The sequence below is a fragment of the Hypanus sabinus genome, chromosome 5, assembly GCF_030144855.1.
Source record: "Hypanus sabinus isolate sHypSab1 chromosome 5, sHypSab1.hap1, whole genome shotgun sequence".
NCBI classification, from domain to species: Eukaryota; Metazoa; Chordata; class Chondrichthyes; order Myliobatiformes; family Dasyatidae; genus Hypanus; species Hypanus sabinus.
The window spans coordinates 54,533,005-54,551,008 of NC_082710.1; the positions used below are offsets into that span (position 1 = coordinate 54,533,005).

An 18,004-nucleotide genomic window follows, 5' to 3' on the forward strand; every position below is an offset into this window, starting at 1 on the left:
CAACGCTGGCGAGGGCTTGCATCACACCACTCAGGTTAGGGAGCAGGCACACCTCATGGATTTGCACAGCAGCCTGATTTGCATTACAGTAAACACAAAGTACACTGCAGATGTTGTGGTCAAAGGAACGTGAACAACAAGCCGGAGAAACTCAGCAGGTCGGGCAGCATCTGTGGAAACGAGCAGTCAACGTTTCGGGATGAGACCCATCGTCAGGACAGGACTGACGAAGGGTCTCGGCCCGAAACATTGACTACTCGTTTCTGCGGATGTTCCCTTACCAGCTGAGACCCTCCCGCTTGTTGTACATGTTGATTTGCAGTATAATGGCCCAGACAAGACATGCTACTGAAGGTCACATTAGCAACTAATCTAACTTTAAACACCCATAATGATAGAAGAGCACAAGCATTGCCAACATTTAATTTTTTGGCAATAAAGTATCCTGCTCCAATTGAGAATCCCCAAATGTATTAGAACTGAGTTTCATGAACAATCTTAGAGCAGAAACACTAGCCCATGTAGTTGAAATTGCAGACCAGAAATTGGAGTCTTAATCCAGAGTTGACTATGACTACATCCTCAGATCTAGTAGATTCAGCTCAATACTCACGACACACTTCTGGACTTTCATCTGATCCATCTGCACAGTCAGTATCCCCATCACATTGCCACCGTCCAGGCAAACAGAATCCATCACGACATGTGAACATAGAACTACCACAGGTTTTATTACCTATGAAAATAGAATCCAGATTAGTGCAAGTCCCTGGGAGGATTAAACTTGTAAGTGTTCTTTTAGCAACTGGATTATGCCAAAGTCACCTGTTTGTACACAAGGAACTCTATGGAAGTTTGGTAAAAACCTACGTTTTCTACAGCCTTAGAAAAATTTAAATTTTGACCAAATTTTATTCATTGGATTTACTTACTATTTATTTCCCTCCTCTCGGGTCCTTATTAAACTTCAGAATTCTAAACCCTATAAACTCCAATGTGGAACTAGACAAGGTTGTCCTTTGAGCCCTCTGCTTTTTGATTTGGCATTAGAGCCCTTAGCAATTGCTTTTCCAGAGTCGACCGAGATTACTGGTATTTTAAGGAGAGGTACCATTCATAAAGTGTCCCCTCACCCCACCTTTTTCCATCCTGGCACGTTCTCCCTTCCTATCCAGACTTGAAGGGTCTCAGCCTGAAACATCAACTGTTTATTCATTTCCATAGATGCTGTTCCTCCAGTATTTTATGTGTTGCTTTAGATCACCAAAATCTACAGAATTTTCCGTGCTTGCAAGTCTGCAACTAATTGTCCTTATACCTTACGTATAGAAATTCCAAACTAAAACACAAATACTGTGCTGGTTTAATCGAGACACAGCATTGTAGGTGGAGACTGAAAGCCTGTTGTTGTTGTTCAACAGCTGATTCAGTTGTTCTCCCAATGCTGCTGTAGTTACACTGCACACATTATAATTTCATTATTAACAGTATACAATAATTTTCACCATTAACTACATGTGTGATGTACAAGTGTCAGACAAAGACTACTTACTGGTGGCATGCAAATTCAGAGTTGTGCATGGTGATCTCAAGCCAACTCATTATATATTCCAAAATACAAACAATAAAATTAAGTCCAAAACACTTTAGGCCCCAGGCATTTCAGCGATAATGGGTTCTCAACCTGTACTTCCTAACCAGACGTTTCTTGGCTGGTCCTTTCCATGTCGCTCACTTTCACGTGGTCTGCCCAAAACCTCCTTACGACCTCCAAGTTTCATGACATATGATTTTGGTTATTTGTGCAAGTGCACGGTGAGCTACCTCAACAACTATTGCTCACATCTACTGTGATGAAGCACTTTGAGGGATAGTGATGGCTCAAATTTACAACCTGAGCAAGGACCTGGAGCTGCTGTCATTTGCCTGCCACCACAACAGATCCATAGCAGACAAAAGTCTGACTTGTGTAAGGAGTTTCTCTTTTTATGTTACTGCTGAGGCTAATAAAATGGCTTCTTTGTTACGTCAAAATTAAAAATGTTTCTTTGTTATGCTAACTCGTGAGAGAGCATTCTCTCGCAGCTTGTTTGGGTTATATTACTGATAACGAGAATCGTATTCATTTGTTAACCAATTGGGATAGCTGGTAGTCTTTCTTGTGGTTTCTGTGAGCTAGTGTTGCGTGAGCTTTTGGGGGGGAAGGCGAGAGGGGATTAGAGAGACAAGGCGCGATGCTGTAAGCTGGGCGACGGAACGGACGCTGAGCTGGAGTCCGAGGCCCAGTGTTTTCGGCGAGGACAGGTTCATGTGGAGCGTCTGGTCGACCACTGTTATTGGTCCCAGGCGGTGGGTCGAGGAGGTCTGAGGGGATTGAATGGTGCCAAGAAGACTTCGTTAACTCAGCTCCAACGGTTGTGCACAAAGTGGTTGAAATTTGATAAGTTTGGCGCCTTTTACATTTTCCTTTTATATTTTATCTCTATTAAGAGCATAGTTCCAGTAAGATCTATAATGTGTAATCATTTAATCTCATATGGTGTACTGTCTGTTATTTGGCGTGGTGGGGACATCACACAGCATCTACACAAGCTGATTACCCAGTTTGGAGAGGCTGAAGGCTGTTCTCCCAACACGGAAGCCAGCTGAGTGAGCCTGAGGCTTACCGGGGGCTACAATGTGGGGGCTTATCCGGGATTGGATTCTGTGGAAGCCGTGTGATCGCCCTCTTTGAATTATGCATGCTGCGGGGATGGAAAGCTGGTGTGCCTCTGTGCGATTGGAAATAACTTCTCTTCCCTGATAATCACAGGCACACGTCAAGGAATGTGCTTCACCTACCATTCTGCACCTTACTGTAAAGCTAGGCAAAGCTCAGACACCAGCTATAAATTTGCTGTTGACTCCACCCCGGCTGGTAGAATCTCAGTTAGGGGGTGTACAGGGGTGAGATGGAGGAGCTGGTTGAGTGGGGTCACAACAACCTTGCACTCAATGACAGCAAGAGCAAGGAACTGATTGTGGATTTCAGGACAGGGAAGTCGGAAGAACACGAGAATCCTCAATGGGTGAAAAAGGTCAGCAGCTTCAGCATAGAATGTTACAGCACAGTACAGGCCCTTCAGCCCATAATGTTCTGCCAACCCTTTACCCTACTCCAAGGTCTAATACTTTCCACCCACATAGGCCTTCATTTTCCTGTCACCCATGTGTCCAAGAGTCTTAAATGTCTGTAACGTCCCCACCTCCGCCTGACAGCATAAAAACTGACCTCCCCCCACCGCCAGATTTGCCTCCTGTCCCCTTAAACTGTCTGTCCAGAATTCCATGCAAGTATTCCCTAAATAACCTGCACATTTCCATCATGCATTCCCCCTTTGTCCCAGTACATCGGTTCCCAATTCACACTCCCAAGTTCCTGTCTAATTGCATCACAATGTCCCCATATTGTCTATTCCTATGGCAAAGGTCAGGGAGTTGTGGTCACCGTCTCTGATATAGTCACCCAGAGAGATCTGACACCTGACCAGGTTCACTGTCTCGTGCCAGGCCATTCTGGGTCTGGATAGCAAATTTCTACAGGTGCACACTGGACAGTGTTCTGACTGGTTGTATGGAGGCTTCAACTCACATCATCGAAAGAGGCTGCAGAGTCGCAGACTCAGCCACCTCTGTTGTGATCACACGCCTCCCTACCAAAGAGGAAATCTTCAAAAGGTGCTGCCTCAAGAAGGCAGCATCCACCCTTAAGGAGCCTCACTGCTCAAGAAATGCCCTCTTCTCATTGCTACCATCAGCAAGGTACAGGAGCCTGAAGACCCACACTCAACATTTTAACAGCTAACACACCACCATCACATTTCTAAACAGTCCATGAACACCATCTCCCCATTTCTGTTCTGCACTGTTTTTAACTGGTAACTCACTGTATTTTTGTCTTCACTGTTGCCACAATACAACAGATTTACAGTGTCAGTGACAATAAACCTGATTCTCATTTACAAACTTGGCCATCCCAAGTGTACCCCTCACCCTGCTATCTTGAAGTACTTGTATTTCTCATGTGCAAGGGAAAGCCTCCATTTGTCTTTATCAATTCTTTAGCCATTGCCCTTAGGTTGCCGGCATCCTAATGTTTCAAGTGTCATTATAATCCTCAGCAACTTCAAATAATCAGCCTTTCTTTAAATCGACAATCACGTGGGAATATAGTTAATTGAGCAAGTGAATTTTATTTACATGCTAACTGGTGGTCTGAGTTACGTACTCGTTATTTGCAACCGGCACCGAAACAGTCAAAGGGAATCAAGATGGCCTAATTTACCTACAACAATTGTATTCCGCAAGAAATAATTGCCCAGGGAGCGGGTTGTGTCCGAGGGTCTGTTTGTACAGAGTGCAAAAATATTAAATTGGTCATTAATGTTTTTTGGCAAATCTAAAATGTAGTTCTTACTTTAAGTGCCGTTTCGCGCGAAATGGGAATTCAGGGGAAAACGCCCTCATGAAGTTTATGCACAGGCCATGATTCAATTAAAATCCCTGGAGGAATTGTGGCACCGCGAGTGACCATTGGACGGTTAGTACAATTCGCTGACCAATCGCTTTCCAAGGCGGGTCTGCGGTTCAAGGCATCAAATAACAGAAGCAGGAATCGAGTCCAACACGGTAACCTTCACGGTGCAGCGGTTTGCTACACCACAAGTGGGACACTAGACTAGAATGGCATGTTCCGCCTCCCAGTCTGTACTGACCCATATTTCACGAATATTCACTCCAGCTAGGAAATCTAAGTCCTCAACCCAAGAGACAGTCGTGACGCTTTCCAAGCTACAATTACAAGGTCAAAAGAGAGGCAAGCCTCAAGTTCAGGGCAAATACTTAAACATTTAACGCTCCAATTGACCCATCTATTGTTATCAAAACGCAAACCATGCACAAAGCAAAACGAGACCCCATGTGTTTATATTACTTTAACTGCACTCAGAAGTTGCTGAAAAGGCAGGTGGAGGGGCAAACTAGTGAAGAGGTTTCATTTACTCCCTTGTGCCCTACTGCGAAGAAAGACCTGAATGTGATCAATGACACACCCACATCAAGTCCACTGTAGCAACTTCAACATGTGCACTGGTTCATTCACGTCTTGTACCTGCGAGTAATTAGGAACCCAATCTATTCATTGGACATTGCAACGCTGGCGAGGGCTTGCATCACACCACTCAGGTTAGGGAGCAGGCACACCTCACGGATTTGCACAGCAGCCTGATTTGCATTACAGTAAACACAAAGTACACTGTAGATGTTGTGGTCAAAGGAACATGAGCAACAAGCCGGAGAAACTCAGCAGTTTGGGCAACATCCGTGGAAACTTACAGTCAACGTTTCTGCGGATGTTTCCTGAGCAACTGAGTCCCTCCAGCTTGTTGTACATGTCGATTTGCAGTATAATGGCCCAGAAAAGACATGCTACTGAAGCTCACATTAGCAACTAATCTAATTTTATACACCCATAATGATAGAAGTGTACAAGCATTGCCAACATTTAATTTTTTGGCAATAAAGTATCCTGTTCCAATTGAGAATCCCGAAATGTATTAGAACTGAGTTTCGTGAACCAACTTAGAGCAGAAACACTAACCCAAGTAGTTGAAATTCCAGACCAGAAATTGGAGTCTTAATCCAGAGTTCGCTATGACTACATCTCCCGATCTAGTAGATTCAGCTCAATACTCACGACACACTTCTAGACTTTCATCTGATCCATCTGCACAGTCAGCAACCCCATCACATTTCCCCTTTCCAGGCAAACAACGTCCATCACGGCATGTGAACTCAGAACTTCCACAGGCTTTATTGCCTAAGAAAATAGAATCCAGATTAGTAGAAGACCCTGGGAGGATTAAACGTGTTGTTACGTACTCGTGACACATGACAGTGGTACCCTTGTCACGTGACTGGGGTTGACGCTATACTGGACTGGAGGTAATGGTCTTGTGATGGTGGAGTGACGTCATTTTCCCACCAGTAGTGATCATGTGACAGGTTTTTTTTCAGATTATAAAAGGAAGACTCACCCTGGGAGGAGGGGCAGTTCGTGGCTGGATTTGTCAAGTTGACTTCATGCCACTGCGTGATTTAATGTGATGACGCAGTTTAGTTGGAAGATGAAGTTTTATCTAATGCCTAAAGTTTAAAAGGTCAGTGCCAGCAGGTACTTTACAATTCTGCTAGTTTGAAAATTAGTGGAGAGTGAAGATCGGTGTTCGGGAGTTAAAGATCGAGGAGAATCGATTTGTACGGTGAAACGGGTTCGGCCTTTTTGTGATTCTTATTCGGAAGGATTTCATTGACTATTTTCGTGTTAATCCCTGGGATTACCAGAAAGGATTGAGGATAGTGAGGAAGGAAAGGTCAGTGCCTTTAAGCTGTACCGTTTCGTAAAATTCTTCGTGGGAAAAGTTCAACGCCGGGGATTGAAGCCAAGCGACGTGAAAGAGAATTTAAATCGTCTTATAAAATCTCTCCTATTAAATGGACTGTGAGCATATCAAACTTTAGGCAATACCACTTTAAAGAACTATTTTTACAATATCGCTTTAAGAACTGTTTGAGCTGCCGCACTGCAGTTGATTTCCGGTTACGTTAGTGTTTGTTTACTTTTGGGGGGGGGTTGTTTTCTGTGTTTAATAAACATTTTGTTTGTTATAAAAAACCCTTGCCGAACTCATATATTTATTGTTGCCTGAATACGTAACATAAATATGGGGGCTCGTCCGGGATTGGATGGTTTGAGTTTATATTCTTGCTAACTTTTGAATCGGTGTTTTGGAAAAGGGGAATACTCGATTCTTTTGTTTGATTGGCTTGTGAGTGGTATTCGACAACGATGAATATTGATGAGTTTCTGGCTTTGCCAGATGCTGAGTTGTTGGCGAAGGCGAAAAAAACTGAGGTGTTTGAGATAGCTCGTAGATTGCAACTTAAAGGTATTTTGCAGACTACATCCAAGGCTGTGATACAGAAGTAAATCGCGTCACACTATGTGGATTCGGGTGTTTTTGATGATTCGGTTTTAGAGTCGTTTCCAATAAGTAATCTGGAGATGCAGTTGCAAATCAAACAAATGAGGTTGGAACAAAGTAAAGCAGAATTGGAGCGTTGCAAATTGGAGGCAGATCAAAAGAAGAGAGATTTTGAATATGCAATGGAGGAATTAAGGTCTGGGAATCAGTCTTCTGGTTCAAGAAAACAGTTTGTTGCTAGTCAAGAAATAAATTGGTCCCTCCATTTAGTGAAACAGAAGCGGAAAGATATTTTCAACATTTTGAAACTATTGCTCCAATGTCAGAGTGGCTGAAAGATAAATGGTCAGTGTTGTTACAGAGTGTAATTAAAGGTAAAGCACAACAAGTTTTCACAGCTTTAACTGCTGCGCAAACACTTGATTATGATATTGTGAAAATGCATATTCTAAACGCATACGAATTAGTACCAGAAGCTTATAGGGAAAGATTCAGAAGTTTGAAAAAGTCTGTGGACAAAAACTTATGTGGAATTTGCCTATGATAAAGCTATGTGTTTTGAGAGATGGGTTTCTTCTAAAAATGTAAATGGGGACTATGATACATTGAGAGAGCTGATTTTAATGGAGGAATTTAAAAGAACCATCCCTGTTGAAGTAAGGACTTACTTAAATGAGAGGGATACTGATAAATTGCAGGACTGTGCTAGATTAGCTGATGAGTATGTTTTAATCCATAAGAATAAATTTCCTCAGGGTAGAAATTTTAAGAGGAAAAATAACATGGAGACTCAAGGTAAACCAGAAATTAAATCAAAGGTTAATGAGAAAGGTAAGGAGGAAGGAAAGCCTGTGAAGGAAAGACAGTTTGGTCTTATTTGTAACTATTGTAAGAAGCCTGGCCATGTAATAGCTAACTGTTTCAGATTGAAAAAGAAAGAGAAGGAAGCAGCTCCAGATGCTTGTGTGCAACATACTGAAGCACCTGTAAAGTTACAGGGTTTGATAAACACAAATGAGGCTTTGTTAGAGTCTGACCAAGTTAGAAAGGGATATGATCATTTTATAACTGAAGGGTTTGTATCCTTGAAGGAAGGATCTACTCTGGTGCCAATAAGAATCCTTAGGGATACTGGTGCTTCTCAATCACTGATGCTAGACAGTGTGTTGAAGTTTAATGAAGAGTCTGATACTGGTGAGGTAAATTACATAAGAGGTGTTTTTATGCCTGTACATTTACATAAAGTAAATTTAAAGTCAGGGTTAGTTACAGGATTTGTTAAAGTAGGATTACAGCATAGCTTACCTGTGAAGGGTATTTCTTTATTGTTAGGTAATGACTTGGCAGGTGGACAAGTTTTTCCTGAAGTGCATTTGACAATGGATTCAGAGGAACCAGAGTTGAATTCTAGCACAGATTCTTCCTGTGTTGTGACTAGAGGTATGGCTAAAAAGATTGATGCGTAGAATGAGGCTGTTACTCAGGACTGTTCAACTCAGGATTTGAGTTTTGAGGATGGGTCAGAGACTTTCTTATCTTTGTTGTTTGAACAAGATTCTTGGAGTAAGTCTGACTATAAAGATTTATCTCTGTCTTGGAAGGAGATGATAGCAGAGCAGAATAGAGACTCTGAGATTATAAAATTAAGAGAGCAGGCTTTACTAGATAGTGAAATTGAGAAGGTGCCAGTAGGATATTACTTGGAAAAAGGAGTGTTGATGAGGAAGTGGAGATCGCCTACAATTCCTGCAAGTGAGGATTGGAATGTTGTTTACCAGGTAGTTGTCCCGAAAGTTTATCAAAATGAGATTTTGACTTTAGCTCATAGTGTGCCTTTAGGTGGACATCAAGGGGTAAGGAAAACTGTGGACAAGATTTTAAAACATTTTTACTGGCCTGGTCTAAGAAAAGATGTGGCGATGTTTTGTAAAACGTGCCACACTTGTCAAATTGTGGGTAAACCAAATCAGGTTACACCAGAAGCTCCATTACAACCTATCCCAGCGTTTGGTGAACCATTTTCTTAAGTTATTGTAGATTGTGTTGGTCCATTACCAAAGACAAAAACTGGTTATCAGTATTTGTTGACTATCATGTGTACTTCGTCTAGGTTTCCAGAAGCAGTACCACTTAGGAATATAAAAGCTAAAACTGTGACAAAGGCCCTTATAAATTTTTTTACTTATTTTGGATTACCTAAGGAGATACAAACTGATCAAGGCAGTAATTTTATGTCTGGATTGTTTCAACAGATAGTTTATAAATTGTGAGCTAAGCAAATCACTTCGTCTGCATACCATCCAGAATCGCAAGGTGCCTTGAAGAGGTTTCATTCTACCCTCAAGAATATGATTAGGACATTTTGTGTGGAAAATGAAAGTGACTGGGATGAGGGTATAAACTTACTTTTATTTGCAGTAAGGGAATCGGTACAGGAATCTTTAGGTTTTAGTCCATTTGAACTTGTGTTTGGGCATAGAGTTAGAGGACCTTTAGCTTTATTGAAAGAACAATGGATTAGTAAGGAAGCACACACTAATTTGTTGGACTATGTTTTGAAATTTAAGGACAGGTTACACAAAGCTTGTAGCTTAGCTAAGGAAAATTTAAAGTTGGCTCAGGAGAAAATGAAGACTTGGTATGATAAAGAAGCTAGGATGAGGATGTTTAAGCCTGGAGATAAGGTGTTGGTTCTTTTCCCAGTGCAGACAACTCCTTTTCAAGCTAGATTTCATGGTCCTTATGAAATTGTGTCTAAAATCAATGATGTGGAATACGTGATAAAAATTCCAGGTCATAGAAGGTCAACACAACTTTGCCATATAAATATGATAAAACCATATTTTAAGAAACAATCTGATTCTGTGACTGTTGTGGTTAGTGAGAATGAGGTTGATTTAACTAGGAACATGATAGATGATTCATCTGACTTTCATTCTAGATCCAACATTCTTTCTGTTAGGTTACCAAATTCAACCATTCTGGAAAATATTGATGAGAAATTAGCACATTTACAGCTAGAGCAGAAACAACAGATGAAGGAGTTAATTTTTAAATATAAGGAGTTGTTTCCAGATGTTCCGAGAAGGACTACTATAGCTTCACATGGTGTAGATGTTGGAGATGCCAAACCTATTAAACAACATCCATATAGGATGAACATGGAAAAATGTGAACTTGCTGAGAAAGAAATTGAATGTATGTTAGAGAATAATATCATTAGACATTCTAACTCGAATTGGAGTTCACCATGTGTTATGGTGCCAAAACCAGATGGTAGTATTAGGTTTTGTACGGATTATAGGAAGGTAACGAAAACAGATGCATATCCAATTCCTAGAGTAGATGATTGTGTAGATAAAGTTGGAAAAGCAAAGTTCCTTACAAAGATTGATTTATTGAAAGGGTATTGGTGTGTTACATTAACGGACAGAGGTAGAGAGATTTCTGCATTTGTAACTCCATCTGGGTTATAGGAGTATAATGTTCTTCCATTTGGGATGAAGAATGCCCCAGGTACTTTCCAGAGGATGATTAACTTTGTGATTCAGGGATTGCAAGATACTGATGCTTATATTGATGATTTAGTGACAGGAAATGATACTTGGGAAGCACACATTATTGCGATGGAGAAATTGTTTGAAAGGCTTTCAAAATCTAACTTAACTATTAATTTAGCTAAGAGTGAATTTGGACATGCCACTGTGACTTACCTTGGTTATGTTGTGGGTCAAGGTAAGGTAGCTCCTGTTCAGGCAATTTTAGAGATTCCGACTCCAATGGGGAAAAAAACTCTCAGAAGATTTTTGGGAATGGTAGGATATTATCGAAAATTTTGTAAGAATTTTGCTAATGTTGCCCTTCTATTAACTAACCTTCTGCAGAAGAATGAGAAGTTTGTGTGGACAGTGCCTTGTCAAGAAGCATTTGAAAAATTGAAAACAATGATATGTCAACAACCTGTGCTTAAGGCACCTGACTTTGAAAAACCTTTTTCATTGGCTGTGGATGCTAGTGATGAGGCTGCAGGAGCAGTATTAATGCAAAGGAATGAGGGTGATGAGGTTGATCATCCAGTAGCTTACTTTCTAAGAAATTTAATAAACATCAAAGAAACTATTTGACAATAGAGAAAGAATTGTTATCTCTTGTTTTAGCTTTGGAATATTTTGAGGTATATGTTGGTACAACTCAAAACCCACTTATTGTTTGCACTGATCATAATCCGTTAGTTTTTCTGAGTAAGATGAAAAACAAAAACAGATTATTAAATTGGAGTTTGATGAAACAAGAGTACAATCTTGTGATAACTCATATTAAAGGTAAAGATAATGTGGTTGCTGATTGTCTATCTCGATGTTGAATGTACAATGTAACTTTTTTATATGGTGTGGTTTTTTTCCCAATTGTAACACTCCTACTGTATTGTGAGTTATAAGCTGTTATATGATGGTATTGTGTATGTTATAAAATTTATACCTTTGCTTTACTTGTAAGCAATTGTTAAAAACTTTTGTTCTTGTCAGACCAAAAATGTTTTTTTGGAGGGAGGTGTTACGTATTTGTGACACATGACAGTGGTACCCTTGTCAAGTGACTGGGGTTGAATCTATACTGGACTTGAGGTAATGGTCTTGTGATGGTGGAGTGATGTCATTTTCCTGCCAGTGGAGATCATGTGACAGGTTTTTTTTCAGGTTATAAAAGGAAGACCCCACCCTGGGAGGAGGGGCAGTTCGTAGCTGGATTTGCCAAGTTGACTTCATGCCACTGCGTGATTTAATGTGATGATGCAGTTTAGTTGTAAGATGAAGTTTTATCTCATATCTAAAGTTTAAAAGGTCATTGCCAGCAGGTTCTTTACAATTCTGCTAGTTTGAAAATTAGTGGAGAGTGAAGATCGGAGTTCGGGAGTTAAAGATCGAGGAGAGTCGATTTCTACGGTGAAACGGGTTCGCCCTTTGTTTGATCCTTATTCGGAAGGATTTCGTTGACTATTCTCGCGTTAATCCCTGGGATTACCAGAAAGGATTGAGGATAGTGAGGAAGGAAAGGTCAGTGCCTTTAAGCTGTTCCGTTTCGTAAAATTCTTCGTGGGAAAAGTTCGACGCCGGGGATCGAAGCCAAGTGACGTGAAAGAGAATTTAAATCGTCTTATAAAATCTCTCCTTTTAAATGGACTGTGAGCATACTGAACTTTTGGCAATACCACTTTAAAGAACTATTTTTACAATATCGCTTTAAGAACTGTTTGAGCTGCCGCACTGCAGTTGATTTCCGGTTACATTAGTGTTTGTTTACTTTTGGTGGGTTTGTTTTCTGTGTTTAACAAACGTGATGTTTGTTATAAAAAAACCCTTGCTGAACTCATATATTTATTGTTGCCTGAATACGTAACAGTGTAAGTGTTCTTTAAGCAACTGGATTATGCCAAAGTCACCAGTTTGTATACAAGGAACTCTATGGAAGTTTGGTAAAAACCTAGGTTTTCTACATCCTTAGAAAAATTTAATTTTCGACCAAATTTTATTCATTGGATTAAATTACTTTATTTATTTCCCTCCGCTTGGGTCCTTATTAATCTTCAGAATTCTAAACCCTATAAACTCCAATGTGGAACTAGACAAGGTTGTCCTTTGAGCCCTCTGCTTTTTGATTTGGCATTAGAGCCCTTAGCAATTGCTTTTCCAGAGTCTAAAGAGATTACTGGTATTTTAAGGAGAGGTACCATTCATAAAGTGTCCCCTCACCCCACTTTTTTCCATCCTGGCACGTTCTCCCTTCCTATCCAGACTTGAAGGGTCTCAGCCTGAAACATCAACTGTTTATTCATTTCCATAGATGCTGTTCCTCCAGTATTTTATGTGTTGCTTTAGATCACCAAAATCTACAGAATTTTCCGTGCTTGCAAGTCTGCAACTAATTGTCCTTATACCTTACGTATAGAAATTCCAAACTAAAACACAAATACTGTGCTGGTTTAATCGAGACACAGCATTGTAGGTGGAGACTGAAAGCCTGTTGTTGTTGTTCAACAGCTGATTCAGTTGTTCTCCCAATGCTGCTGTAGTTACACTGCACACATTATAATTTCATTATTAACAGGACACAATAATTTTCACCATTAACTACATGTGTGATGTACAAGTGTCAGACAAAGACTACTTACTGGTGGCATGCAAATTCAGAGTTGTGCATGGTGATCTCAAGCCATCTCATTATATATTCCAAAATACAAACAATAAAATTAAGTCCAAAACACTTTAGGCCCCAGGCATTTCAGCAATAATGGGTTCTCAACCTGTACTTCCTAACCAGACGTTTCTTGGCTGGTCCTTTCCATGTCGCTCACTTTCACGTGGTCTGCCCAAAACCTCCTTACGACCTCCAAGTTTCATGACATATGATTTTGGTTATTTGTGCAAGTGCAGAGTGAGCTACCTCAACAACTATTGCTCACATCTACTGTGACGAAGCACTTTTAGGGATAGTGATGGCTCAAATTTACTACCTGAGCAAGGACTTGGAGCTGCTGTTATTTGCCTGCCACCACAACAGATCCATAGCAGATAAAAGCCTGACTTGTGTAAGGAGTTTCTCTTTTTATGTTACTGCTGAGGCTAATAAAATGGCTTCTTTGTTACGTCAAAATTAAAAATTCTTCTTTGTTATGTTAACTAGTGAGAGAGCTTTCTCTCGCAGCTTCTTTGGGTAACGAGAATTGTATTCATTTGTTAACCAATTGGGATAGTTGTTAGTCTTTCTTGTGGTTTCTGTGAGCTAGTGTTGCATGAGCTTTTGGGGGGGAAGGAGTGGGGGGTTTAGAGAGAGAAGGCGCAATGCTGTAAACTGGGCGATGGAACGGACGCCGAGCGGGAGTCCGAGGCCCAGTGTTTTCGGCGAGGACAGATTCGTGTGGAACGTCTTGTCGACCACTGTTATAGGTCCCAGGTGGCGGGTCGAGGAGGTCTGAAGGGATTGAATGGTGCCAAGAAGACTTCGTTAACTCAGCTCCAACTGTTGTGCATGAAGTGGTTGAACTTTGATAAGTTTGGCACCTTTTACATTTTCCTTTTATATTGTATCTCTATTAAGTACATAGTTCCAGTAAGATCTATAAAGTGTAATAATTTAATCGCATATGGTGTACTGTCTGTTATTTGGCGTGGTGGGGACATCACACAGCATCTACACAAGCTGATTACCCAGTTTGGAGAGGCTGATGGCTGCTCCCCCAACATGGAAGCCAGCTGAGAGAGCCTGAGGCTTACCGGGGGCTACACTGTGGGGGTTTATCCGGGATTGGATTCTGTGGAAGCTGTGTGATCGCCCTCTTTGAATTATGCATGCTGCGGGGATGGAAAGCTGGTGTGCCTCTGTGTGATTGGAAATAACTTCTCTTCCCTGATAATCACAGGCACACGTCAAGGACTGTGCTTCACCTACCATTCTGCACCTTACTGTAAAGCTAGGCAAAGCTCAGACACCAGCTATAAATTTGCTGTTGACACCACCCCTACTGGTAGAATATCAGGGGGTGTAAAGGGGTCAGATGGAGCAGCTGGTTGAGTGGGGTCACAACAACCTTGCACTCAATGACAGCAAGAGCAAGGAACTGATTGTGGATTTCAGGACAGGGAAGTCGGAAGAACACGAGAATCCTCAATGGGTGAAAAAGGTCAGCAGCTTCAGCATAGAATGTTACAGCACAGTACAGGCCCTTCAGCCCATAATGTTCTGCCAACCCTTTACCCTACTCCAAGGTCTAATTCTTTCTACCCACATAGGCCTTCATTTTCCTGTCACCCATGTGTCCAAGAGTCGTCAATGTCTGTAATGTCCCCACCTCCACCTGACAGCATAAAAACTGACCTCCCCCCATCGCCAGATTTGCCTCCTGTCACCTTAAAGGGTCTGTCCAGAATTCCATGCAAGTATTCCCTAAATAACCTGCACATTTCCATCATGCATGCCCCCTTTGTCCCAGTACGTCTGTTCCCAATTCACACTCCCAGGTTCCTGTCTAATTGCATCACGATGTCCCCATATTGTCTATTCCTACGGCAAAGGTCAGAGAGTTGTGGTCACTGATATAGTCACCCAGAGAGATCTGACACCTGACCAGGTTCACTATCTCGTGCCAGGCCATTCTGGGTCTGGATAGCAAATTTCTACAGGAGCACAGTAGACAGCGTTCTGACTGGTTGTATGGAGGCTTCAACGCACAGCATCGAAAGAGGCTGCAGAGTCGCAGACTCAGCCACCTCTGTTGTGATCACACACCTCCCTACCAAAGACGAAATCTTTAAAAGGTGCTGCCTCAAGATGGCAGCATCCACTCTGAAGGAGCCTCACTGCTCAAGAAATGCCCTCTTTTCATTGCTACCATCAGCAAGGTACAGGAGCCTGAAGACCCACACTCAACGTTTTAACAGCTTACACACAACCATCAGATTTCTAAACAGTCCATGAACACCATCTCCCCATTTCTGTTCTGCACTGTTTTTAAAATGGTAACTCACTGTATTTTTGTCTTCACTGTTGCCGCAGAACAACAAATTTTACAGTGTCAGTGACAATAAACCCGATTCTCATTTACAAACTTGGCCATCCCCACTCTACCCCTCACCCTGCTATTTTGAAGGACTTGTAATTGTTTCTCCAACACTTGCATATTTTCCTGGTCATCTACCCCACTCAGCAGTGTTTTGTGGGGGGTGGGGGGCTAGCACCTTCACTTTGCTGCCAGCCTAATTCCCATTGCTACATTCATGGGACTGTTCAATCCTCAGTTTCTGGTCTACACCCTCGGCTCTTCATGAAGTCCCATATGAAGGACTGAAGGAACTGCCCTAAAGTAGCAAGGATTGACCTTTAACCCCTTCCACAATCTGGGAATGGGAAACATTTCTGGCAGGCTAAACAGCTGCTCACTTGTGAAGTGCATGGAGAATCATTGCCTGCAAAATGATTATTCATTTGGTGTACAAGGGAAAGCCTCCATTTGTCTTTATCAATTCTTTAGCCATTGCCCTTAGGTTGGCGGCATCCTAATTTTTCAAGTGTCATTATAATCCTCAGCAACTTCAAATAATCAGCCTTTCTTTATATCGACAATCACGTGCGAATATAGTTAATTGAGCGAGTGAATTTTATTTACATGCTAACTAGTGGTCTGAGTTAAGTACTCGTTATTTGCAACTGGCACCGAAACAGTCAAAGGGAATGAAGATGGCATAATTTACCTACAGCAATTGTATTCCGCAATAAAGAATTGCCCAGGGAGCGGGCTGTGTCCGAGGGTCTGTTTGTACAGAGTGCAAAAATATTAACTTGAAGGTCATTAATGTTTTTTGGCAAATCTAAAATGTAGTTCTTACTTTAAGTGCCGTTTCGCGTGAAATGGGAATTCAGGGGAAAACGCCCTCATGAAGTTTATGCACAGGCCATGCTTCAATAAAAATCCCTGGAGGAACTGTGGCACCGCGAGTGACCATTGGACGGTTAGTACAATTCGCTGTCCAATCGCTTTCCGAGGCAGGTCTGCGGTTTATGGCATCAAATAACAGAAGCAGGAATCGAGTCCAACACGGTAACATTCACGGTGCAGCGGTTTGCTACACCACAAGTGGGACACTAGACTAGAATGGCATGTTCCGCCTCCCAGCCTGTACTGACCCATATTTCACAAATATTCACTCCAGCCAAGAAATCTAAGTCCTCAACCCTTTCATTTCAAGAGACAGTCGTGACGCTTTCCAAGCTACAATTACAAGGTCAAAAGAGAGGCAAGCCTCAAGTTCAGGGCAAATACTTAAACGTTCAATGCTCCAATTGAGCCATCTATTGTTATCAAAACGCAAACCATGCACAAAGAAAAATGAGACCCCACGTGTTTACATTACTTTAACTACACTCAGAAGTTGCTGAAAAGGCAGGTGGAGGGGCAAACCAGTGAAGAGGTTTCATTTACTCCCTTGCACCTTACTGCGAAGAAAGACCTGAATGTGATCAATGACACACCCACATCAAGTCCACTGTAGCAACTTCAACATGTGCACTGGTTCATTCACGTCTTATACCTGCGACTAATTAGGAACCCAATCTATTCATTGGACATTGCAACGCTGGTGAGGGCTTGCATCATACCACTCAGGTTAGGGAGCAGGCACACCTCACGGATTTGCACAGCAGCCTGATTTGCATTACAGTAAACACAAAGTACACTGTAGATGTTGTGGTCAAAGGAACATGAGCAACAAGCCGGAGAAACTCAGCAGTTTGGGCAACATCCGTGGAAACTTACAGTCAACGTTTCTGCGTATGTTTCCTGAGCAACTGAGTCCCTCCAGCTTGTTGTACATGTTGATTTGCAGTATAATGGCCCAGAAAAGACATGCTGCTGAAGGTCACATTAGCAACTAATCTAATTTTATACACCCATAATGATAGAAGTGTACAAGCATTGCCAACATTTAATTTTTTGGCAATAAAGTATCCTGTTCCAATTGAGAATCCCCAAATGTATTAGAACTGAGTTTCATGAACCAACTTAGGGCAGAAACACTAACCCACGTCGTTGAAATTCCAGACCAGAAATTGGAGTCTTAATCCAGAGTTGACTATGGCTACATCCCCAGATCTAGTAGATTCAGCTCAATACTCACGACACACTTCTGGACTTTCATCTGATCCATCTGCGCAGTCAGCAACCCCATCACATTTCCGCTTTCCAGGCAAACAACGTCCATCACGGCATGTGAACTCAGAACTTCCACAGGTTTTATTACCTAAGAAAATAGAATCCAGATTAGTACAAGACCGTGGGAGGATTAAACATGTTGTTACGTACTCGCGACACATGGCAGTGGTACCCTTGTCACGTGACTGGGGTTGAAGCTGTACAGGACTTAAGGTAATGGTCTTGTGATGGTGGAGTGACGTCATTTTCCCGCCAGTAGAGATCATGTGACAGGTTTTTT

General features: G+C 41.7%; 1 pseudogene; it reads right to left on the reverse strand.

Annotated features, from left to right (window-relative positions):
* The window catches only part of LOC132394161 (very low-density lipoprotein receptor-like), a 125,477-nt pseudogene that overhangs the window by 61,538 nt on the left and 45,935 nt on the right, over window positions 1-18,004 (reverse strand).